Source organism: Aphis gossypii, chromosome 1, assembly GCF_020184175.1.
Source record: "Aphis gossypii isolate Hap1 chromosome 1, ASM2018417v2, whole genome shotgun sequence".
Lineage (NCBI taxonomy): Eukaryota > Metazoa > Arthropoda > Insecta > Hemiptera > Aphididae > Aphis > Aphis gossypii.
The window spans coordinates 45,599,274-45,626,238 of record NC_065530.1 but is presented as its reverse complement, the minus strand read 5'-3'; the positions used below and the strand labels follow the sequence as shown (position 1 = coordinate 45,626,238).

General features: G+C 29.6%; 1 protein-coding gene across 1 annotated transcript in view; it reads left to right on the top strand.

Moving 5' to 3' along the window:
- LOC114128098 (RNA-binding protein 5-like) overlaps positions 1–26,783 on the top strand; it is a 92,711-nt gene extending 65,928 nt beyond the window's left edge. The window contains exon 3 of the transcript XR_007603591.1: positions 26,117–26,783. The gene's annotated coding sequence lies outside the window, so the exon portion shown is untranslated. The remainder of the gene's footprint in view (positions 1–26,116) is intronic.
- Positions 26,784–26,965: the final 182 nt, after the last annotated feature.

Here is a 26,965-nt window from a genome sequence, read left to right as displayed (position 1 = left end):
CTGGACCAAACTACTTATATTATACACGCTACAGACCCTTTTTAAAGTTACTTGTGATGGACCTATATCTAATTTTATTTTCCACTGCACTCTACATATCCACCTATATGTAAAATAGACTTACATAAAGTAATAATATTCCGATTATTCGTCTATGTAAACATAGCACTCGACATAAAAAAGATTGTGTAAGTGATCATATATCGTGTACATAGAGAAAATACTATATTGAATAATAATTATTAGTATTTATTGAGGCTGGGATTAGGACGAATGCAAAAATATCATGGATAATGAAAAAAAAATTCAAAAATGCACAATATAAAAAGTATTTAAAATGTATTTTCTTAGACCTTAAATGGTAAAAAAATAATGTTTCAAATTAATTTTAATTTTTTTTTAATGATACTTCAATAATAGAATATATAAAGGAAAACTAAAATAAAAAATTTTTATTCATGCTATTAATGATTATATTTGTGGACACGAGATCAGCGATCAACATGACGGTTAGGTTAGGTATATAAAAGTATAAAACAATTTATTTTGTACAATTATTTTTGTTGAACTGTTAGTAAAAAATGACTCAAAATTAATCAATATAGAATATAGCCAGCCGAAATACATTTTTTTTCTCGAGCGACTACGTTTTAAGATACCATTAAAAATTAAAACATTATGTATACATCAAAGTTACAGCCCTATTGATAATTTATAGACATTCAATAATTTATTGCACACGTCATGGATTTTCACATGGATCGCGAAAAAAAATCGAAACGATGGCGGCACGACCGGAACTCGGACTTTCCGGTCACGTATACGCGTGTTATTATTATACAATAATAATAATAATAATAATAATATCCGACTCGCAGGTCATCAATTCACACACGCATTATACATGTACACCACACTCGTACTCGTATACTATATTATTATCATCGCATAATAGTCATCGTTGTATACACAATATCCGATGTGTATATATATATATATATTATTTCAACCACTGTGATGCACCGTGGAGATTTGTGCGGGATGAAAAATGTCGCGGCGGCGACGACTGCAAAGGCGAAACGAATGGTTTGTATAAAAACCCCTTATCTTCATTAGGGAATACAAAAGCGACTCGAAATTAATGACGCCGCTCGTCGACCGCCATAAATCAACCCGTTTTTAGATCATAAGAAAACGATGGACGGGGGCTGGTGACGTGCTGGTTACAATAAAAATATATATATATATATATAATGATAATACACTCTTGTGGATATGCCCTACAACAGTGTCTGTGTATATATAATAATATACGCGTGTGTGTGTGCTCATCGTATATATAACGGAGGATATAGGTCTGCAAGGCGAAAGAAACTGTTTAATTCAATCGCGCACGTTTCCTCGACAAACGCGCGCGCGCGAGCGATTCCGCTGCCGTCCGCCCACGTCCCCGGTCGCCCGTTCCGCGAACGCGAAGAGGGCTTCATAAATACGATTCTCCGTATATCTGTTCCGGATATCCACTCGACAATTGATGATGGTTGGTATAACGGCGACCCGGCGAATCGCTCTCGCGCACATATACATTTATATATATTATATATGATAATAACGATATAATGATAACATAATATATATAATACTGCACACCGCGTATATATTATATCAGCGTCCGCAACACTCGTTAGGCTCTTAATCATGCTGCAGCGGAGGGGCGGGTGGGGCGTAACACGCACCCACTGCCGCCGCGACGAAGGAACTCTATTCCTGCCGATCTGCTATGTTGTTATCATTTCGATATTATATTTGCTCGCACTCACTTCCGCCGCTACACCGCAGCTGTTCTCTGGTCTTCAAACTTCTCGGATTTTTCTCCCTCTCAATCTCTCCTTCCTTTTCACTGACTGCCTCTTCCGCCGATCCGTTTTTAATAAGAACCATTGCCGGTGTGCAGTAGCAACACTTCGAACGGTGTTATATATATATATATGTATACCTATGTGTGTGTGTGTGTAAGCGCGATATTTCTCCTTCCCCACTACATCCTGCAGATATAGCTTACAGTCTTAATGGTGGCTATCAAAATACTATCAACGGTGGCGAGAGGCGGGAAAAAATCTTCGCCACGCCGCGAAATTTGTCCAGGTGTCAGAGAGGATGAGCGAGCGAGAAAAAACAGCTTAACCGCGTGAAATGCAAAACAGATTCACTCTTTTTTTCCCCGTTTTTATTCTAGAAAAAAAGCACAGAAACTTTGCGGTTTTTATTATTTAACCATCTGGCAATTTAAACCGGAAAGATAAGACTGCTGGCTGTCTCTTCTGTACATTAAAACTTCGGAAAATCCGTTTTAATAACAATAATCTTATTTTATATTCCAAGACAAATAATGGAATTTTAATTAAGGATTTATTTCACTCTCCGAGGAAAAAATATTATATATATGCTTATTGCGTAATATGAATTTATAAACCGTTTCTTTTTTTCTTGTTGCAACGTTTTTTTCCAATATATTTTAAATATCGTCAAAATTAATCTCGACGTATACAAAGTATAATGTGATCTATACACACACACATACACACACACAAACACATACACATATATATATATTTATATATTGTCGTTTTTGACCCGGTGGTATATATTTGGTATAATTTCACCGGGGAACGGGTATTGGGGTGATATACACAAATATATTTATATATTATATACACTCGGATATCGGAAAATCTCATTTCGTAGAGGGAGAGGGTTGGAGTAGGAGCGAGAGAAAGACGGAGGGGAGATTGTGCGAGAAGAGGATTGCCGCGCTATGTATAGAGTCCGCGCAGAGTTTGTTTTTCAGATATAACGCTCTGAATCCCTGTGCACCGTATTTCAACGCATTTGCATAGAATTAGCATACTAGTTGATCCCTTATTGCTCGCCACCCCGGCTGCCCGCCCACCCGCCGCCCAGACAACAACTTTCGGCACCAGATATCTTTTGATTCCTGTACAATTCCCTCTCCTGCCATATATATATATATATATTATTTAGCCCGGTAAAGCTCCAACGATAGTTTCTACACGCACGTTAATACCCATCCGGCTTTCGAACAGGAGTCCCGTCGACAGTATATGTATGGTATATTATATAGTATTATATATTTATATATAGATACCATATGAGGTAGATAGGTAGGTTCATTGGTAAAAAGGTATATATTATACAGTTAGGTACACGATCCATTAGTATTTAATCACGGATTTTGTTTTTCCTCGGCGAATTCAATATGATGTGTATTTTATACTAGTGGATCATCGTAGTTATAATAATAGTAATATATTGTAGGAATGAGCGAAAAAATCCAATCGCAACCCTGCTAATAATTTTGAAAATGTAATGTAGTTAAAATAATCAAAAGAACGATTATAGTGGATATATAACCTAACCTAACCTACGCGCAGTAGTCCTGCCAGAAATTGGCGGCTAACGTATTGTTATGATCGGAAATGAATGAGTAGTATAATTTTTTCCCGTCTTACTCCTAACACTGTAATGTTTAATTAAAACCTCTTTCTTGGTACCTACTTCATTTACTTTGTATTTTTTATCTGTGCAGATAGGCATTTGAAACGCGTGACTCTTGTTTATTTTTTTGCAGTCCAAAAACTTAGAAAAATAGAAAGTTAAAATACAATTTTTTTTTTTGGTTTTTTGTCACTTTGTGTGGTATATTTTGATATTTATATGCTATATTAAAATATAAATAGTTTCCCAGTGATAATTGTTATGAATCTATTTAATATATATTTTTTCGATGAGTTTTTCATACGATGGCTAAATAATATTCTACTCAATATTTTTGACACACTATTGGTATAGATAAAACGCTAAATAAAACGGTACATTATGTTTTGCACATTATTGATATTATTTATGGAAGTACTGCTGCAGGCCCATGCATATCTAGGGTATCCACCATATTATGTTGCCATTAAAACAGTAATAATAATATGTATTATGTTTATAAGATAAACGTATAAGACTTGCATCTGGACCACCAAGTACACCAACCGCGTACTACAACCTCCGAGTTTCTATCAGTCTGTATTTGTAGGTGTATAAACTTAGGTAAAATTATAATTTTATTCAAAAACAAGATATTTAAATTTATAATTGAATATTATTCAACGCGATATTGTTTAAGTTATTATTAGAGTTTTCAAAATTTTAATACTGATTTTCACTCAAATTTTTTAAGTTTTATTATATTATAATATCAGTTGTTATTTATTTATTTATTTGATACGCTATTTTTATAAAGTATATTTTTTATTATTATTCACATCTAATTTTTATAAAAATAAAATATTGCAAATAATCTACAGACAACTTACTATAACAATATCGTAGTAAATATTTTTATTTGAATACAATTCGAAATAATTTTGGTAGACCTTACATCATATACCTATTATGCATTTCGAAAAAAAATGTCAGCAAAGTATATTAAAAGTATAACATAAAAATGTTTATTACAAATAGTTATATCCTATTTCTACTACGTTCTATATAATTATAGCACAGACTAAGTTTTCATTTCCAATTTAAATCTTTTATTATACAAATTATATCTCAATAAAAATGAATAATGAATTACAATAAAATTTGTCGATGAAATTCACATTGTATAATAAAATATTCTGATATTGTGGTTAAATGGCATAGGAAATAATAATTTTTATCAAATTTTTCGAGTTTTCTGAAAATGTGACGTATTTATTTTATATTTTGATTGTTTTACTTATTTCTCACAACTAATTTATGTCTCAAAACTAAACTTATAATATATAATTATATTATATAGGTAATTATCTACTTATTATTATCAATTCATATTTTACACTGGATAATACCGCCTGTACTATAATTTATAAAACAACAGAGAACGAAAAGGGACGAAATATTTTCACGATAAGTTTCGCAAGTGTTTGCGGCAATCGATTTTTAGGGAGACTTAATATTTGTCCAATAAACACCCTGGTTTATATAATCTTGGTTGTATAATGTATATATATATATACATTTTCACGTTACAGTGCAAGGTCTAAATGTGATTTATGACGGAGTGTCTCGGACGAGATACACTCACGGTGGTAAAGGGTCCCGTATGCAAATGAGGTTATAATTCACATTCGAGAGGCAAGACCATCATTCCTTTCACCCCCAACATCGCTCGGTGTACTTTTGTCAAATGTATATATATATAATGTACACGAAAAAGTAACAGAGACTGTGCAAAAGAGAAATGTGAAAAAAAGAAGAAAAAGAGAAATATCTTTTAGTTTATCTCGGTTGTCAAGACCAATCAAACGAACGCCCGGAGGGGTCGGAAATCGACGAGACGAATTGTTACGGTTTTTGCATAAATATTAATAATAATAATACATATATATATATATATATAGAGAGAGAGAGAGAGAGAGAGAAAATGGAATACGTCTATCTATATAATGACAGTTTTTATTTGAGGGTTCATTAGGAGGACGAACGTTTGAGTTATTGTTTCTTGCAATTAAATGACACGGCAATAACAAAAACTATTTTTTCTTCGGTTAAAAAAATTGGAACGATTTCCGGTCCCTTGATTTTATGAATACCTAACGAGGAATTTTCTTATTGTAAACAGGTTCGTGAGAACATTTTTCTACTTTAAAGTTTTTCCATTTTGAAAACTTAAGAAAACAATGAAGCTAACCAAAAACGCCTTAGCTTTTAATAATAATAAAAATAATAACAATATACAGTAGCCGAGATAATAATTTTAATAAACAAATATCTTAAATATTACGATTTCAAAATAAAAAGTTAACACAGTATATTAACTAAAAATTACGAGATCTGAGAAATTCAGGCGTTTGAAAAAATATAATCTAGTTAGGTGGAGTAGGTAACGGTGATTTACTTTTGATTATGGAAATATAAAATATTTTCCCACAATATCTTTTAATACCTTTTTTTTAGAATTTTCAATTATTTTTTTTATTTATAATTTTAATTTAGTATTATAAATAATATACGCGTGGCTCGTACATCAGAAGTTTACTGATATAAATAACTATTGTATACCTTTAGCGTATTTTCAATAATATTAAAAAAAATAATAGATTGTACACAAGATATTATATTTTTTACTAAAAATTGTGGATCGTATATCTAATATACATCTTCCAATAAACGCCTAATGCAATTTATATTTTGTATTTCTGAACCAAATTATAATAATAATCAAAATACATGACGAACTCTTTTGTCTGACTTGTGACTATGGCTGGGTACTGCCTGCTGGGTACTATAACTGGGTAGGTGCCTCAAAAATAATGACTGTTCTTACGATCTGTGCATCGCCCGTGGTTATTATAGATATTTTATTATTGTACTGTACGCGTAAAATTTAAAATAATAATATGGTATTGCGCTATGGTCTCGGCAAAACGATATAAATTATATTGTTATATCGGTAACGGGGTTGTGGGTTTGTGGACGTTTCTGCGAGTGGGGGAGAGGTGAGAGGATGCATGATGGGAACCACAACAATGTTGTCAATCAACGTTTTTATTTACATGTTAATGCAAAAGGGTCGCGTCAGCGGCGGCCGGCGGGCGTTCGGGCGACAAAGGATCTAGGGCGCGAGGCTCGACGATTTTCCGCTAATTTAACATCATTCCGAGCAGGAAACCGCAGCAGCACACATCCCATTGTGACAGAGGTGGCGTTGGCGGTGGTGGTGGAGACGGCGGCGACGGCGACGACAACCCTCTCCACCACGAAATCGTCGCCGCGTTTAAAGTCGCGTATAATATCATAGCCGCCCTCTTTCCGCGACTTTATTTGTATGACGGCGGCGCGGAGGAGTTGCAGCCATCGTGGAAAAACGGGTACATCGCGAGCGTGCGAGCGTACGAACGAGAAGGGAAAAAACCGAATCTCCCCGCCGATACATAAATGGAACGGTTGATTGGCCCTAGCTGGAGCTGAGCCCGTGCGCGCGGCTCGCGGAAGTCTTTTAAAATTAAGCCTTTTATCTAATTTAAATCCGGACGCCGTCGCGTGGTCTGTAATTCCATTATTGTGTATGGGTAGCTTTTCGGTAACGGTACCGCGACCGTCGTGTCTCCCCGACGGGGATTAAATTCTCGAATTTTCTCCACCCGCGACCTTTGTGGTTCGATAATTCTCCCCAGTCCGTAGCGAGTCTCATTGCGGTCGACCGCACTCGTTGTGTCTATATTATTATTACTGTTATTATTATTATATCCGCGCTACGCGAGTATGTGCGAAAAGTTAATTTTCAACAGCGCATAACGTTTTATCATTTATATGCACTCAAATGCTGACCATTATTGATGGTGTTTTGATACCGAGGTTTAGCAAAAAAGTGTTTTATCTACAGATGTGTACGACATTTTCAATTCATTTATGAATGTGTATATTAATTATTAAAGATCAACTTTTATCACGACACAGCTGTTATTTTATATTATATTCATTATTCATATACTTAGTTAATAATTATATGATATTCTAATAGAAACATAGTCGAATAAGATGGATCGCAACGAAAAAAAGTTTCTTATCCAAATCCAAATTTGGAGACCACTTTATGTGTTCAATATCACAACAGTCGATATTATAGCACACCGGAGTTTTACATTACGGTTAATCATACATAAGTTACAGTACCTTGGTCTATCAACAAGTTTCATTTTCCTTTGTAAAGACAAAATTACAACTGATAAAAAAATCTAGCTACATTTTACAGGCGCTTTTATTTTAAACTAAACTCACACATATTCTCACAATTTCATTTGTAAAATATGACTTCTTGTTCTCCTCGCTAGAGAACACCAAAAAAAAAAAAAAAAACGCCTTAAAAAGAACTAGTCACACGTGATCTCATACAAATGCTAAAATTAATATAAATAAAAAAAATGCATTTATGAGAAAGGATGTCTTACTCTTTTCTCTCCATCATGTCGTTCAAGTTAATTTTTAAATTTTCTCAGCTTATCAAACTGTTGTTATTTTTTTTCTTCAGATTTTAACTTTCAAATTCAAAAAAATAGTAAGAAACGTAACAAGAGCCAAACAAATTGCAATAATTTATATTTATGTAAATTTCAATGATAACCGCGATCACGTTATACCATTATTATATTAATGGAGCTTGATATAACAAACTTTATACATAGATATATCATACATACTTTTTACTTTATGATGTTTAAATATATATGCTACATCATCCTGGTCTAAGATAATTTCGTGACAAAAAAAGTTTTTCGTCAAAGTTTTGTTGACATTTATTCCAAACTATATGCAGGTTATTTTTAGCAAAAATGTCACCCTTAGAATAAACAGTTAAAGAGTAGCACAAAAATGAAACAAATATTTTTATTGAACAATTCAAATTCTTGTTAACAGCTAGACGTCTGTCAAATATCAATACGCACTCGTATATTTCTCAAAACTTATACAATATAATATATACGAAATAGAAAACATATATTTGCAACACTTTATAATGTGTGTAATAGCCACAGGAGTATGTGAATATACTATAGTACCTATACTTATACGATATAATATATTTTATAAATATAAGTTTCACGCAAAATGACTTGTAATATTACCCTAGTATAATGCCTATACATATAGGCAAATATGAAATATATTTCATCGTTGTCACCGTGGTTATTACTTTTTTAAGTGATAACTCAATTTTGCTAGTGCAGTCAAAATGTCATTTAGGCCGTGGCAATAATAGAAACGTCGACGGGAGACTTGGCTCGCATTATTAAATTACGAAAAGTTCGTGCACTGCTCGTTGTATATAATATTGTTATACATTAGGGGTGTGCATACCGGCGACCCGTGACCAACAGTGGTTCGCGTCAACGAGCTACGGTCGAATATAAATCAAAAATCGCCAAACGATTGTGTCGGAACATATAAAATACTCTTAACGAGACAGTTATTAATGTGTATTTCGGTTTATTTAATATAATATACGTGTATATATAAATTATATATATATATATCAAATCTATATAATAGTAAATAAAAAGAAAACATATATATATATATATATATATAGTATTATTATATCACATATCGAACGCGATAAGTTTATTTATTTATTTATTTATTATTTTTTGCAAAGAAATGAAAGAAAAACACTCTTCACAGTCCACTGCAGAAAAAGAAATATATATATTTTATAAATATAAGTTTCACGCAAAATGACTTGTAATATTACCCTAGTATAATGCCTATACATATAGGCAAATATGAAATATATTTCATCGTTGTCACCGTGGTTATTACTTTTTTAAGTGATAACTCAATTTTGCTAGTGCAGTCAAAATGTCATTTAGGCCGTGGCAATAATAGAAACGTCGACGGGAGACTTGGCTCGCATTATTAAATTACGAAAAGTTCGTGCACTGCTCGTTGTATATAATATTGTTATACATTAGGGGTGTGCATACCGGCGACCCGTGACCAACAGTGGTTCGCGTCAACGAGCTACGGTCGAATATAAATCAAAAATCGCCAAACGATTGTGTCGGAACATATAAAATACTCTTAACGAGACAGTTATTAATGTGTATTTCGGTTTATTTAATATAATATACGTGTATATATAAATTATATATATATATATCAAATCTATATAATAGTAAATAAAAAGAAAACATATATATATATATATATATATATAGTATTATTATATCACATATCGAACGCGATAAGTTTATTTATTTATTTATTTATTATTTTTTGCAAAGAAATGAAAGAAAAACACTCTTCACAGTCCACTGCAGAAAAAGAAATATATATATATTTATACATCAAATTATTTGTACGTAACTGATATATATATATATTATTATATCGCGTGAAATGTACATTTTTGATGTCTATAATAGATCGTAGTAACCAGTAATTCCGTAAAACGAGAGTTACGACGGACGGCTTCCCTTTGATCTCTGTTTTAGAATTTATATGGCTTATTATATCGAAATGATGTCAAAAACTTGCTTTAAAGATGACGTCAGAGTGTCGAGGGATTTCACACATTGCGTATTTTAAAGTGAACGCAGAATCGTGTAAAGTAAAAATTGACAGACAGCGTCCCAAATGCACTTGTATTCTCTTGTGGTTATGGCAACAACAAAAAATAAAAAAACACGATTGGATATTTATATGTATAAATATCAGTAAAATATTGTAGAACCTAACAGTATACAATTAACTATCGAATTTAAAATGTCAATAATAAGACCACAAATTGGTAGGTATTGTAAAAAATTCAAATATTATCAAACCCCACCAAATTATTACTTCCGTTGACTTGTTAAAAATTCATTTTCATACCAGTATAAAATTTGGTGATTTAAAATAACAAATTAAGCTATAGATAAAAGTCTAGTAAATTGTCTCGCAGTATCTCCCTTTTTTCCACATAAAAAAACAATTTGAATATTATTATTTTGTTTATATACGATAGAAAATAAAATTGCATTATCTATGGCACATAATTTAAGTTATTAAACTGATAGCATTCAGATATGTCAATAATTATTATTGTTATGATTACCATAGTTATAAAAAAAAACATGTACATTTATTTTATAAAATGTAGTAAATTGTAAGTATTCAAATTATATTTTCAAATACAATACTTACTTAATACTTATACATTATTAAATATTAATATTACATAATAAAAATAAAATCAATTCAAGTGTTTTATCTAATATACCTATTATCTATAAGTATTTCAATTTTGAAATATTTTAGAAAGTCTCCCTTATTTTTTGGGCATGTAGATTATAGTTACTAGCTAATAGCTATAACCACCAGTAGTGATAATTGTTTAAAATGTTTAAATTATATTTTAATAAAACGGGTTTCTTCAAAATTATATCAAATAAAAACATGGGTTGTGTTGTCGACTGCCGAACGACATTTTTGTCTAGAATATTTATTTTATTTATTTTTTCGGCATTGGTTATTATTTTATTTATTTGCGGTTTGAAGCGGAAAAACAAAGAAGGTAAAATCCCCGTAGGATTACCGGCCGATCTACTGAGTCCATTAAACGTCCTCCTTATATAACACGTGTGTCTGTATGTGTCTGTTTGTATCATATATATTCTATAAACAACACACATTATGCGGGCACGTGTGTGTTGGATAATATTTTTCTTTTTCGGGCTAGGAAAAAATAACAGACTGCGGTAAAAATTCATTTTCGGGTGCCCCGAGCTTATACGTATAAGTATTTTCTGCAGGACTATTTTTTTATTGTGGTGGAAAGGCTTCACAAGAGCCCACACGTGGATATACGTATACAGATATAATATATATATATATATATACAATATACATAGAAGTATAACTTTTCAACAGGAAATGGCACATAAATTATTTTATATGACGGTGTCGATTTCCATTTTCCGAGGGGAGCAAACACACACGTATATATATATACACACATTCACAGAGCCAGAGAAAAAACATCTTCGGTCAAGTTTTTGTATCTGCCCAGCGTGTAATGAATGGTTGCAACGAGGTTTTATGGCTTTCCAAACCGAGAGAAACGCATACACATATATATATATATACGTTTAAAAGAGAGAGAGCTTCGGTTTAGGGCATCGCGAGCGTTATTGTTTGTATTTTTTTTTTTATGACAAGTATCTTTATGATCATATTTTTTAAGGGTGGGCGCGGTCGAGGAGAATAATGTCTGGGATAATAATATTATTTGGGTAGGTACCGTTCTATATATATATTTATATATATATTTATGTGTATATGGCATATTTACGCGCGTTTTCTTTCCGTCGTATATTCACCCTGCTGCAAAGTTATACTTCACGAGCTCTATTTTGTTGATTTAATATATATAATATATAACCCTAGTAAGTTATTATATACTTGGATAGTTACACGCGTATAATTTCTGTTGACTTACCACCAAAAGTTCGATATAGTCAACCATGTAGCACACATATATTAACTATAAATGCGGCTTAAATTTCGAAGCATATGCATACATTTTCTAAGAATAAAAAGTTACATTTTACAAATGAAATTTTAAGGGAAAAATTATACCATAGAAACAAATTAGTCAAATATCCAGGTATAGTTATGACTTATGAATATAATATGCTGCTAAAGAGTATACCAAATACTTTCGATTTTATTTTAATCGAATACATATTATTATATATTTATATACTTGTTTGTTATATTGTATATATATATAGATTTATATTGGTATATATATAAGTAGATATATGTGACTATTGGCGGGATGAAAAAATAATCGAAATACAGTTGTCTTTAAGTTTGTTTTAGGAATGGTGGGAGGGTGGATTATGGCCAACGGATAATAATTTAGTATTAATAATAAGTATTTTAATATTCGCTACGATAAATATTGTTAAAAATATCCTAAATAGCAAATATCTTTATTAGGTTTTGGTGGGTGAAAGAGTTAGTGGTATATTAGACAATAGCTATGAATAGTGTCATTCTTGTCACGCTACTGTATGCGAATTCGTGCATACATGATTTATCTATTTATATTATAAGTATATTGTATACACACGCTGATTACCATTGTATAAGTTACAAAATATAATATTAATAATTGTTCAATTATTGAAGTCCATTTTTTTCCCCGGAGAACTCTGCACTCTAGAGATAACAGCCAACAAACATATTATATTATATAAATTAATATATGACGCTATTGACCAAAAACATATTTTAATTCATGTTCTGTTAATGATATGTGCACTTAAAGTCGAATAATTGGACACTTTGTCAACTAAAAGTGCATATTAGCTATGTATGGATTAATTACTTTTGATCTATTGGGAAAAATTACAGGATTTTGGTATAGCATTTTGGAATAGAATGCTAATGTACCTACGGTCAAAGTTAACTGGATAAAATTTACGTCAACTATAGTCCATAATGCGTCATGTGACAAACATTAGTTTAGCAAAAAATCAAAGACAAAAAAATCCACCCTACACAAGTATGAAAACCTATATAATATTTTGTGTGTGTGTTATCCCCGGATGAAATAATATACAATATTATGTTATTTCGACAACACGACGCCAAACCCTTACACAATATGTTTATCACGACTGTCTAGTAAAAACTTGAGGAAGCGGTGGTGCGCGTTGACGTCGACGTGTCGTGTGGGTTTCGAATTAATGTTTCGGTTTGGACGATGTTCAGCCAGATGTCGCCAAACCCCAGGGGCAGATGGCACGTATAATGTTTGACGGAATAGAAGAAGAGTTCCGCAATCGGTGGTGTCAAGTAATAACCAAATTTCTCGAATGCATATAATTTTATACGGTCGCGCGTATGTGTACAATGTATATATATTGTACATGTGACGTATACGTAAATATAATATTATGTAATATGCCTCAGTTCGATCTAGAAAAGAATGACAACTATGGCAGACGACGAATTTTCTCACTAAACTAATATAATGTATAGTACATAAAATATTTATTGAGAACTATTCGGACGATTCAACACATACAGGTGCACTATTATCATTTGTTTGGGGTAGGTGAGGAGGATTTTGCTGCCTTCCAGTATTTTTTTATTTTTTCTGTTAAAAAAACTCTCACTTCAAACTTTTTTTTTTTGGTAATATTAGTGTCAATTGTTATGGTAAATGTAAAAGGTAATATACCTATTATTTAATATTATCAATAAATAAATAATTTTAAAATATCCAAGATGGAGAAACAATCTTAAGCACCAACATCAGAAAATTGTTCACCTTATTGAAGAAAAATTATTTATAATATATTATTTGATATTAAAAAATTATGTATAAAATAAATAATAAATTTACTGAAATTTAACAATTGACTTATAAAGAACCACCTAAGTAGTTAAAGCTATAATAAAATTAAACAAAATCGTATGTAAATATATCATAGGTAACTTTTAATTTCAATAAATATGCTTAAATCAAAATTGGATTCACTTTCAATTGCTTTAAGATAGAGAATAAAAGTTTAGACCAAAGTATTTTAAAACAATAATATAATTCAAATTATTACTCAAAAAATGTAGATGGATTAAAAAAACAAAATTGTTTTGTTATAACGTAATTAGATGTGCATGCGTGGAAAACGAGATTAAAAATTTAAACTTCTTAAAAAATAAACGTAAAATAAATAATTACTTCATAGGTTATGTAGTAAGCAAAATCCGAATCAAATTCAAAGTCGTCCGACCGTAATATTTAGTGTTACCTTAAATCATGATCACACTGTATCTATAATTTTATGCAGCTACGGTGGGTAAGAATGTAAATCCCGTCATTATTCACGTTTGCCGACCGCGTTAAAATAAAATAAAAAAGCAAAGCATCAAAGCTGTTGGTCGTTGTTAACACGTAGGCAAGAAGAGGAGAGAAAAATCTTTTTTAAAAGTGTTTGGGCAAAGAAGAGTGGTGGAGAAAAAAATTCATCGTATAACGTTCTATTTACCCGACCGTCGTTGTTTACCATAAAGGCAAATTAAAAACTTCTCTGTAGAATATTCAGCGACTTTCCCCTCGTTTGTTTTTTTTTTGCACGTTGTTTATTTTATAAAAACGCGTTTCCCTAACTCGGTGGTGGCGGCGGCGGCCTTTGAGATTCGACAGCACACCGAAAGACGGAAAAGAAAAGCTCTGCAAGTGTTCGTTAAGCCGATATGCATTCATTAACCGATGTTCTTATTTCCAAAAGGTTTGTTCTACACTCGAAGCGCTTTTTATTTTTATATATATAAAAATGTATCGCATCGGAAAACTTTTCACTTCTCAATATAAAAAATACTCGAGTTCGGTTCTTTCGTTCTTTCACCCCCCCCCCCCCCTGACTTATTTACACTCGATTTGAATACGAATAGCAATGACAGATATATTTTTAAAATAAATAAAAGAGCTAACTGCGCATCTAATATACGCAGCCGTTCTAGAATGTAAGATACATATTACAATAGTGCATATACTTTGTTTATACATACCTATATATTTACTACTTTTTACAACGCTCTATACTTTATAATAATAATACTTTTTATAGAATAAAAATACAAGTATATTATGTTTATTATTTATCTTATTTTAACTTATATCATATATATATTATTACTTGACATTAATCATTATTATACTGATAAGATAAAATAATATGTGTTTGGTGGAATGGTAGTCGGTAAATACTAGATATATCTACCTATTAAGTATTGATACCTCCAAAGTGGCAAAGTTGAATCATTAATTATTAATTTATAATTTTCTTATATTAGCATTTTTTTAAATATTAATTTTTCATAGCACAATACAAATTTATTATTAACGACAAATTTACTATTATAATATTTATATTTTTAGTAATTTGTGATTTAAAGTCATTATTTATAAGCTATAAGTAATAAGCAATATTGTGACCTGAAACTAAACAGTACCTACACTAGGTTGAAGAAATAAAGTATTAATAAAAAGATATATTGAATCAATCATTGGTGTAATATATTTCTTTTATTTTTATCGGTAAACAAAATCACTTAAACTATTATTAGTGACGTTCTTTTATTATATATTTAAATTTTCCACCTTGCCTTGCCTGGTGATTAAAATATGAAAATAATAATTTTCATTTAATTGAAATATTATATGACATATAATATTATACATATACTTCTAAATGTGAGCCAATTAACAAATTAAAAATGTAATTGGTTTAAACTTTTTTAAAACTAGTTAGATAATTTATAATTAATAATATATTATCAAAGTTAAAGAATTAAGTGTATATTTTTTCTATTGTTATCTAATAACTTATATTGTTATTTTAATATCTATTTTCATTTAATAATTTAGAAGATATACAAACATTGTAATTTTTAACTACTATATAATGAATTAAAAATTAGAAATAATAGCATGGAATTTGCAACAAAATAGTGTTAATATAAAAATAAAAAAAATGAAGTTTTTGAATCACTATAGGTTTATGTGTGATCGAGTTGGTAATTAAAATAACATTTTTTTAACTTATTTAAAAATTTAAAAATGAAAAATATATATGTTTCCTAATGAAATATGGTTGAACAAATTATGGTATCCTATATATAATATAATTTATTAAAACTAATAAAATGGCTCTTAAAATGATTAAAAACTGACATCGTATTTTTTGTTGGTTGTTTTAAAGATTTTTTTTAATAAATATAATATACATGATTTATGTTATAAAATATTTAATAATAAAATGCATAAAAATAACTGAAACTATAAATTACCATAAATTATTTTAAACGTTAAATATTTGTAGAATATAATACTCATACTTCCTCTATATTGGATGTATTATATATTTAATATTTATCTTTACAAAAAACTGTTATAATAGTAAAAGCCATTTTGAAACAATTTTTTTTTAAATTGCTAATGCACACATATGCATCTTCGTAAAATGCTGCATACATCACGAATGACTACGCAGACAACCGATAAACATAGAATGTATGTATATTGTATGCATAGCTGTTAGTGCATATTTTAATCATAAACAGAGATCCCTCTGTAGCTATCGTTAAATTATTCTGATGCATAAGTTTATATCTGCTGTTTAGCATTGTTTTGCGATTTTTTTCCAAAACTTTTCAAAATAAACGATTTGTCTTATATGAATAAAATAAGTCACATATGTTAATAAAATACCTACCGCCGATTATTTTGATAAGGATTGTTAGTTCTATTCCAAATTCCTGTTTTTGTCGTTATTTATACTCTTAAGTACAAACGCGTATCCCCTACCCCTATCACCAAACTACAAGAAAGAAATTCTTGACAACTTTTAATTAAATATCTGATTAGTAATTGTTTTGAATTTGTCTGAATTTGTTATTCAAGTAACATTAAAAGGTTAGCACTAAAATATTAATGTATTATTCATATATTTTCTTTTGTCAGATTCAAGTATTAAATACCAATACGAAAAATGTGTTCCATGAAATCGGATGTAACTTTTTCGAGAATTTCTTTGGCGGAATGATAGGTTGACACATTAGTGCATACAATTGAATACTATATATATTCACTTTCAAATTTAATTTCCATAAACCGATGCGTTGTGTTTGTGAAGTGTGTGAGATGGCACATAAAAAACTCATCGATGTACCTACTTCTCAAAATCCACCTATGCGCGAATATTAATGATTACGATTAGCAGTGCCATACTTGTACAGTGTATCACCGATTTTGCAGCTATGACTATAATGCTGTATATTATACATACATATATATAACTGCAACGAAAAGCGATGATGTATACACAGAAACAAACACACAATAATATAATATATAATGTAAAGTGGTGCTTTGCTCACCCACAACCCTACGCTCGCCGCACACGCCGTTCAAATGAACGCCTGTATATAAATGTATACGCTGAAACGTTTTACCGTGATTACCAATCACCGGGTCGCATATAAATTACTCACGTTTACAATTTACCAAATTGCCTTTCGACAACAACTGTCGGCGGCGGCGATGGCGGTGGTGCGGTCTCCCCGTAATTTATTCCGTGCGTGGACGGGGGAGAAACACGCGGTGGAGTAAGTAAAAACACCAAATTTAGAGGATAGCCGCCGACCCGTAGGTAAACGCAACACAGTAGGAGCTATATATATATATATACACGAGAATTTGTAGAGGGTGCACCGCACCGGTGGTACACTGCAGTGGGACCGAGTGTAGTACGACGGCGGCGGTGATTTTTAATACGTTTAATACTCTGCACCATACGTAGGTATATATATATATATATATCTCTGTGTATTGTACATATATATTGTCTGTGATGTTTGTTCGTATCGAAAGTCAATATTGGCGGGACGAGGATGCTGCCGAATCCCATGATGCAAAAACAGGGGCTAAACTAATGACGTTCCACCAACGGTATATTGTGGTTATTTTCATATTTTTCCCCTCGTCTTCCACAACTCCCACGGCCATAGTCGTCGTCGTCCTAGTTAGTAGGGTTGATGGAAATTTTGTTACATACACGGGTATTGCAGTATACATTATATATTATATTATTATAATATTATATATAGGTATGTACGTCGTGTAGGGCGTATACGAACATACATATTTTAAATGCCATTGTTTTCGGCTCAACTACCCCTCCCCTCACCGAACTACAACGCTTTATAACATAATTTATAAGTATTCTTGGATTACAAAATATGATACTTTTTTAGGACTAGTGTTTTTTTTATACCTGACGGTTACCGAGTGCCAAAATAAACTAGAAGTGTTATGTGGTAAAGTTAACGATCTTCAATTATGACATTATTAAGGTAATTATCATACTTTCATGTGTTGAGCTCATTAAATCATCATCTACAGTAATAATTAATTTGACCTAATCAAACCAAAAATTATTTTATAGCAGATTTATGAGTACTCGGCGAAGTTAGGTTAGATTAACCTACTCAACCCAACCATTAACCTCTATGAGCGAAGTGTAAAGGTGAACCTCTCAAATTTAAGCTATAGTTAGAAAAAATGTATCATGCAGTAAACAATAAAAAACACGCTGCATTTAACTACTGTGAGTTCAGAATTTTCATATTTTACTTTTCTAAAGATGGTCAAGCTCTCAGGGTGTACGGATAGGATTTTTAATCCAATCTCAAGAGTATGCTGAAAAAGTTACCAGTCTTATAAAAATATCTAGTTCCATCTATGCTGAGTTAAAATATCAATATCAGTTTACATGGACAATTAATTTAAAATTATTTAACTTAGAAGAACCACCGATAATAACTGCAGTAATTGATTAAAAATACGATAGTATAATTATCTATAAATAAATACATATTCATTAATAAAAATGTACTAAAAAATACTAATATTTATAATCAATGTTTCAGTATAGAGTATAGAGTATAGACTATAATGTATAATATTGTACTACAACAGATATCAATATATGGACAATATTTGTACAGGTGATTGATTCTCGTACAATTTAATTGGTTTGAAATTCTCGGTTAAACATTTTAGAATTGTTATGATAATAAATTTAGAAACTGAGCTTCTAATCTACTTAGTCTTAGATGATACTGGGGAATTAGTTTAAATTTTACTTCGTGTACAATATAAAAATCTGTGAAGACTGATTATTTAATAGCATTAAAATACACTATGAAAAACATTCCTGCTTTAATTTATACAAGCAAAAATCACAAAATAGTTTAAATACTTATTTTTTTATTATTTTAACATTAATTAAAATAATATCAAATCAATTTACTGTCAGAAATAAAAATAATGTTTGTTAAAAATAATAAAGTGGAAATTAAAATTAAATTTGTTTCTTTTATGATTATAAAAACTTTTATTATGATTATAAACTATTCTATCTGTAATGTATGTATATGTAAGAGCTGTTGATATGTAGGTAGAATGTGGGAGCAAAGCCTTTAAGGATCAATGTATTTTTAAAAAAATATTTTACCCGTTAAAATTTAACTCCAGATTTGTTAGGACATTGGTCCTTTGCGGTTGTGAGTAATACCTAATGATAAGGATTTTATCGTATAACACTACAATAATACTTAAATGCTAACATATGAGTCATCACATAATACATAATACATAGTGTAAGTGATATATATATGGGACCATATTATTATTATTTTAATGAACACTGTCAATAATATAATAAAATAAGTTAGACTACAATAATTATTAAACAACTCCTTTTATACACGATAAGCAATCAAATAATTTTATTAAAAGGCCAGCCAAAATCTATTGTCTCCGCACAGTCCCTATTCCCCCTAAATACGCCCACGAATTATATATTATATATCATTTGAGCGATGTCGAGTTATAAAAACGATTTTTAAAACTTCCCTTTAGTGCAGCGATTGGTATATAATATATATATCTGAATGAGTGTGTGTGTTCATCGATCAATCACTATTGTTATCAAACCGGGAACCACGGGGATTAAATATGTATACTATAAATGAGTTTGCTCAGAATCGTTGTCAAAAGTGAATTCATAACGTTAGTGTAAGAATTTGATTTTTAAACAATGTAAATAGTATAGAAATACAAATAAAATAGGTATTATCCGAATCACAAGTCATCGTGGCCTACAAAGTAATATCTTCGATAATGTCATAACTCATAACCCCCCATAAAATAAATTGCATTTTAATCCTATATAACCATATTCTAATTGTGTTTAGGTTTATAAGTATTTAAGTATTTAAATAATAATTATCAGTGTAAAATAGTTTTAGTTCATATTAAACTAGTACGCCTAGTGCTTACACAAAGTTTGATATTTTTTTACTGTAATTAGCGAAAATAATTTAAAATTAAGAATAAAAAACATTTTATTTTTTAAAAACATAGTTTTTAAATAACTTATGAGTGTCTTATTCAAGATTTTTTGTTTAAATTCTGAATGAAGTGATGAGCGTATTACCTATATAATTATATATATATTTTTTTTTTTGAAATATCGATAAAAAAATATTAGGTGGTCAAAAAAACTTAAAAATGTAATACAAGGTTTTTTATAAGTTGCTCTTACTGTAAATAAAAAAAATAAAAATCGTTAGTAAAAATTTGCAAGTAATTTTGTAGTTAAAAATTCATACATTTTTTTGTTCTTAACATAATTTAATTTTAAAAATATTTCACATATTTTAAGGCTATTTATAGCCATTCGAAATATTCGTTTTTGTTTAGTATTTTTTTTTATAAATATCGATAACATTTTTTTGGTCAAAATATTTGAAAATTTAATACAAAGTTCCTCATAAGTTAGGCTATAAGAATACATAGGAATAATTTGTGAAAATTGTGAAATATTGTTACAGAACTAATGGACAATAAATACATGTCTTTTGTAATTATTAGTAGAGAAAAATCTCAACTCAAGATAAATGTATTATGTATGTTTTGTTTTTCCATAAGTGTTAATCAAATTTAAAATCGCCTTCCCTCATAGCCATCAAATAACAGTTTTAGACGGTATATCATACAGAATTAAAAGAATAAAGTGCTTGACGACTCTGCGGGAAATCGTCTTTGTCAATTCAATTTAATTGTTATTATTGAATGTGAATTGTAAAATTTTTTGTGGGTGCAAAAATGAGTATGATAACAATGACGATCAGAAAAAAAACTGACTAATTGACAGGCTGGTTGTATAGAGGGATTTTGATCCAATTATAATAATAATAATAATGATACGCACAACCGGCACTCGAATCGCGTCCGCACAACACCGTTCTCGCTCATTAAACCACTGCGTGGCAATCATCGTTGTTGTCACTCGTCTTCGCGAGTCGTATATTATATTATATATGTTATATACCTATAGTATGTATGTAATATATAGTCGTTGAGTGTTCTCCGCCCGATATCATATTATTATTATTATTATTATTATTATTATTATTTCCGCGCTCATATTGTAAATTTCTCCACCCGCGGTTCTCTCAACAATATAATAATAATAATATATATATATGTCAACGGCCCTTTACTATAATAATAATACTATACGCGTTTACGCATATACAATATGGTATAGGTATATAACATAATACACGCGCTCGCAGACAATATAATAAACGCTCGGGAATATAATGACGACGACGACAACGACGACGACGACGATAATAATAAACGAGTTGGTTATTAACCCGTTGTCGACGACGACTGTATAATATAATACACTCCGCATTGGTATAGGTACCCATCGGCGCGCGTGTATTTTCCCATTTCGCAAACGTCGCATTGAGTGCCGACCTCGTGACCTCGGTCGGGTCGTATTGTTTTCGGAAAATTCTCGCTCGAACGGTTGTACCGTTATGTAGTGATGTGTATTGGTATGAAAATCACGCGGGGTCAACGTTGAGGTGAAGATTTCCGAGTTCCAAATAATGGCTAGGACGGTGGTAGGTCGGTGGGTGAAATGTGGAAGTACTAGCTGCCACTACAGCCACCACTGCCGATATATTATTAAATTTAATATTATTTTGATTTCCTCTGCAAATGATGACAATTATACACGAACGGACGGGTAGGTGTACGCACGTGTAAAAAAAATCGACCTATTTACACCTCGTCAGTCGCTCGCGTGTTGTCGTCATCGTCATCGTCGTGTTTAAATTGAACCGCCACGCGCATATTATAGGTACTTAAATTAGAATAATAATGTGATTGCTATACTCGTATATTATATATATTTTTTTGATTATTAGTATTATTATTATTATCATTTCGTTGTAATACACGTGTTGGACATAATCTCAGAAAAAAAAACAAATCTAACTTGATCGGTATAAATAACAAATCAAAAATTATAATACTTAGTTAATTATATTGTTTTTAAAAAAACCACAAGTATCAAAATATGTATTTTTAATGTACCTCACTAATAATAAAACCAAAACAATTTATGACCGTATTTGAGATTAAAAAAAAGGATCTACTAACTCAGCGAAAATCCGTTCTATATTAGTAAATCATTATTACGATTGCATCTTGGTATATAAAAAACTCTACACTCAATAGTTATCTTAACAGTCAATGAAATATGGATTTGCAAAGAAACAATACAAACAATTCCACTCAAACCATATCATTAAAAACACAACTTTTTTCTCTTCCTCAATTTCTTAAATAACATTCACCATCGTCTTAAAATAAATAAGTTCACGTATCTATTAATTTTAAAGTCTAGTAAAAATGTTATTTTAAAATTCTGTTACTAAATATGGGTTTTATATTTATTGTCCTAAATTTTATTTATATGCGTATTATTTACTGTTTATATATAACAGATTGTAATATATTTTAAAATATATACTCCCCTTCCACCGGTGTTATACTCGTTATTTTACATTATGAAACATACTACAAGAGAAATAATTAATGTCACAACTTTTGTGGAGATAAATAATAGTAAGAAAAACTCAAGAGGAACCACCCAGTTTTTACAACATATTAAAATTTAAAACTGAATACACTTTTAAAAGTTTGTCTACAAAACAATTTGCAAATATTGGTATTTAAAAAAAAATACATTTTATTAAAATTTAGTTTTGAACGCTTTTTTAAAAATCAAAAGATTCTATAATTTACGAGTAGTATCAAAAATAAACAATTATTTTAAGATAAAAATTTGCTAAAAATGTTAAATCTCTACGGTTATTTTTTATTGAATTGTGGTGAAAAAAATCAAATCCAAAACTACTATTAAGTATACTATAATAATTAATAAGTATTATTCCAATATTTTTAATACTTTTCTTTAGTATTATTGTTGTTGCGTTATTGCTGTGTTTAAATTAACCGTTTTACTAACCTATTTACACTTTGCACACATTTTGAAACGTTTTCCATTTGTAACGACGAGTGAATCTACATAACAACAAATTAACTTCCACCGACCCTTTATACTATAAATATGACCAGGAAGAAGAGAAGCACACCGACAAATTATAATATTATTCACCCGGGATTCGGAACAGACCGGAACGCGTTTCCGGTAAACCATAATATTTAAAGCATGGAGTTCCGTATCGTAAAAATATATAAGCTTTGTGTTCCATTCCGTATGTTTAATTTCACATAGAATAACATTTTTTTTTTTTAAGGAATAAACTTTTTTGTATTTTACTTAAATACTAAATAATACTTAACGAAGTATAAAGATTTAATAGAAACCATCATATAGGTAAAATATAGGTTAATTTAGAGTGTGGTAAAAATAAGTAATAGATATTCAACATTCATCAACTTACGTTCTCGTATCAATACAAATAGTTTTTAAAAAAGCTATTTTTATTTTTATTTTTTTATTTATGTTTTATTTAAATAATACATCACAATATACATCTTACGCAAATAAATTTTTCCTGCATATTATTAAGCTTTAAGCAACACAGTTTAAATGCATTTAATAGTTTAATTTTTAATTTTTTTTAAATATCCACCTTAATAATTCCTAATATTATAAATTATGCGATTAAGAATAACGGAAAACGTATAACCATCTTTAATAGAGATTTGTTCAAATCATTTTTTTTTTTTTTTTATCAATTAAGTAATATTTAATATTTTTTATTCATTGTAATTTGTAACACTATTTTAATGAATTAAAATTTATGCAATTATTTGGCTCGCCTCGATCTGCCCTTCCCCTATTGGACAATGATGATTTTGCTCTATGATAAACCATTTTTTTTTTTTTACTTTTTTATTAAATTTGTATATAATAAATGTTTTTAGCTGATTCTGCACAGTAATTATCGTTACAAATTAAATACTCGTATTTACTCCTTTTTAAACTCCGTTAAATGTAAGCTACACAAATATATTGTTTTAAAGATTATTTTTGTTTTTAAGATTCTATTATATTCAATCATAATAACTCATTTATTCTCTGTAACTGTAACCACTGTTTAACAATATATAAATAAAAAAGATAATAGCTATTTTAGTAGCTTCAACATTTGTGTTGAACCGTAAAAACTAGCCAATACAACTTAGGATCTTACCGAGCCCATTGATGAAAGTTTCGTGAAAATTGGTCGAAAACTGCAGATTTACATAAAGGTCATCTGTTTTAGGTCTTTAATTTTATAAAATATATATGTACTTATGAATTATATAGCTAATCCTGGTATGACATTTTTGGTGACAAATTAAATTATGTCAGTGGATTTATCATATCATAACTCCAATTAATGTAAATTAGATACCTATATTCTTAATACATTATAAATTAATTGCTTTTGACCAAATATAATATACAAGTCTAAAACTATATCTGACCATGACAAATATTTTATTTTTAAAAAAGGGATTCGAGATGGATAATGGTGATTATCTTTGGATACAAGATTAATATTTACGTACCTAGTAATTACCACCTATATTGATCATTCAGCTGGGTAAAACAAAGGCTTTTATTAATATTTTAATTTTGAAACAAATTTTATTTATTTATTTTATTTTAACTAGCTTACACCCAAATGGCAATTTGACAAAGACAATTTAATAGTATTTAAAATATTAAGAACTTTTATAATAATTAAACAGAAATTAAATTTCATTGAAAGAGAAAAAAGACAGAGATTAAAAAAAAATATATAAATTTGTATATTCATATGTGCCCCAAGAAGAAAGCAACAGTTATAACCTATTATTAAAATTTTGAAGCATATACGTTGCATAGGGTGATTGTACCTATAAGAAGAAGAGTGGGGGTGTAACGTAAAGTGGAGTGTGATCTCTGGAAGAATATGATGAAACACGGAACTGAACGCTAGATAGAAGGATAGGGGCATCGACAATTATTAATATTTTAAAATAATACATTTTAAAAAAAAAATTAAATAATTTTAACTTAGTTGAAAATTAAAATATCGATAAAAGCCCTTGATAATAATTTTACTTTTCCATTTTAAAATAGGGCAATTCCTTTTAATTTTAAAAATAGAAGTAAAATGAATTATTGTAAAATATGTAAAATTTGCTATGTAAGATGGTGTCAATACATGAGGGTGTAGCGTTTTCGATTAATCAATGAAACGCATTGAAGTAAATCGAAATACTGAAAAAACGAATAACAGAATAAATAATAAGTAATAACCAACTACCAAGACTGTAATGTACCAAAATTGCCTACCCAATTCGCCGCGTGACCATAATTTTATTATTAAAATGCATATAAACAATAAGGTGCTTAAATTCAAGTGTTGTAATTTGTGAATTATACTGATAAAAATATTCATATAAATTGTTTAAACGGTTATCTGGTTAACTCTATATAGATAGTTTAATAATTTGTTTCTTTGGAAGTACCTTTTGAAATTAGAAATAGTATACCAACGAAATTAAATATTATGATTACTGATTAGTTAAATTATTGTTCATTACAATTAATAATATTATACTATTTTATTTCAGAAAAATGAACATGGACAATCAAAAACAATAAGTGTGAATAAAATATGAACCGCAAACAACTCACTATTTGTGTATTGTGCTACGTTACTTAAATGTATTTATTATCTAATATTTAATAATATTGTTGTTGGTGATTATTGTTAATACGTATAGTTTATATTATAGACAAAGTATTATATAAAAATAATGTTGTTGAATATATTTTTGTTTTTATTCGTATAGTTTGACAACAAATCAGCATAACAGCAAATTAAAATAAAATAAAATTATAAAGATGATTCAACTAAGTTGTTGGATATAAAACTTAGTCATAAAAATATTGTGATGTTGAATGTAAATAAAATGCATAAAAAGTAATGAAGTAAAATATTTATAAATAATTTCTGTAAACATTAAAATTTAGACGAACAAAAATCGCTTTTTATCGTTACTTAAATATTTATTGTTATCATATTATTATACTACCTATACTTTTGTGATCGCTTCGTTTTCAAATCATGCGTGATGAATAAAAATGTATAGTAAATAACCTAAAACGTCTACTACATTTGGCCATATTCAACTACTATAAAAATAACTACTCAATCAGATTTAATAAGTGTGGTACTCGGAAAAATATTTTAACTAAATTTTAAAATCACCACCAAAATTTGTATTCAGGTTTATTTTAATATAAAGTTTGGTTACTCAAATGAATTAGCTCAAAATACAATTGTTGTATAAAATAAGAATCTAATATTTCAGGTTTGGAATAAGGAATTAAAAATATATGTTGTAGAGTATTCAACTTAAAAAAGTATAAATTCCAAAAATTATAGAACGATGATTATAATGATAGTAAAAATACAT